Genomic DNA, 1,340 nt, shown 5'->3' with positions numbered 1-1,340 from the left:
GCTCCAGTTTTGTGAGCTGATTATTAGGTTGAGAGGAAATTACATAAAACCGGGTAGTTAAACTTTCAAATTTAAAATACAGGCATAAAGTTTATTTAATAAAAAATCAGGTATTAATTGGATATTTTATTAATTAATTAATTCAATTCCAAACCCTAACTCACTTCATTCTCTTCATTCTTTCTCTACTCTATTTCCATTCTCTCGACCTTCTCTCCAATCTCTCTCCACTGGTGCCGTGACTAGCATCGGGTGCAGGACGAGCGTCGATGCCCTGATGAATGTCGGTTCCGCGACAAGCATTGATCTGAGCGTCGAAGCTACGACGTTGTCATAGCTATGCGTGTGGTGATGCTGGTCGGCGGCAGTGCGGTAGGTGTTCCAAAACCGCAGTTTTTTTATGTATCTCCTATTTGCGGCGTCGTCTTCTATAAACCTCACTCACCCAGTGTTTGTTTTGTGTGTGAGAGAGGGTGAAGAACTAAAGGGATAAATTGAACTGCAGTTTCCGAAACCTTTCCCTCTAAGAAGTCTTCGAAAACCGCATTTATGGGTGGCTTGCTTGGCTTAGTGCAGTTGGTGTTCGTTGGAGATTGTGGTGGTGGTGCATTGTTGGGGACTTGGGGGTAATGGTGGTGGAGGGTGGTGGTGCATTGTTGGGATGGTGGTCGATGATTGTGTGATAGTGTGGTGCAGTTGGTCGTCGTGTTTTGGTGGTCATTTTTGTTATTGTTGGCTCATTGTGGTGGTGTTGTGGTGGGGGTGTAATAGTGATTGTGACCAACTATTTGGTTGCTCTGTGACCAAGTATTGGTGGTGAATTGAAATGGGGGTGAAGTTTTTGGTGCCTGTGACCCATGATTTGGTCTGAGACATTTAAAATTTGACAATCTGTAACTAAAAAAATAATCCATGATCAATAAATTTGAAAATATGTGACCCACAAATGAACTGTGACTTGTAATTGAATGATTTGGGACCTCGAAATATCTTTGACCTTCAAAATTTTTGATTCATCGAATAACTGTGACTTTATTGTATTTATTTAATAAATATTTTTAATTATTTAAATATATACCTGAATTTTGAATTTTCAAATTAGCTACATAATTTTTGAATTGGTGTAAATGATACACTTGGATTATGAATTTTTCACTTAGGTTGAAGTATTGTTGGGCTACCTTATTTAATATTCTGGGAGATTAGTGATTAAAGTTTAATATTGAATTGCATAGTTTTGGGAATTTTTTATTATTATTATTATTATTATTATTTATTTATTTATTATTATTATTATTTTATTTTATTTTGAATATTTGGCTTTGACTCTAGAGTTGACG

The sequence above is a fragment of the Olea europaea genome, unplaced genomic scaffold, assembly GCF_002742605.1.
Source record: "Olea europaea var. sylvestris unplaced genomic scaffold, O_europaea_v1 scaffold1328, whole genome shotgun sequence".
In the NCBI taxonomy this organism is placed as follows: Eukaryota; Viridiplantae; Streptophyta; class Magnoliopsida; order Lamiales; family Oleaceae; genus Olea; species Olea europaea.
This window is presented reverse-complemented; position numbering follows the sequence as displayed.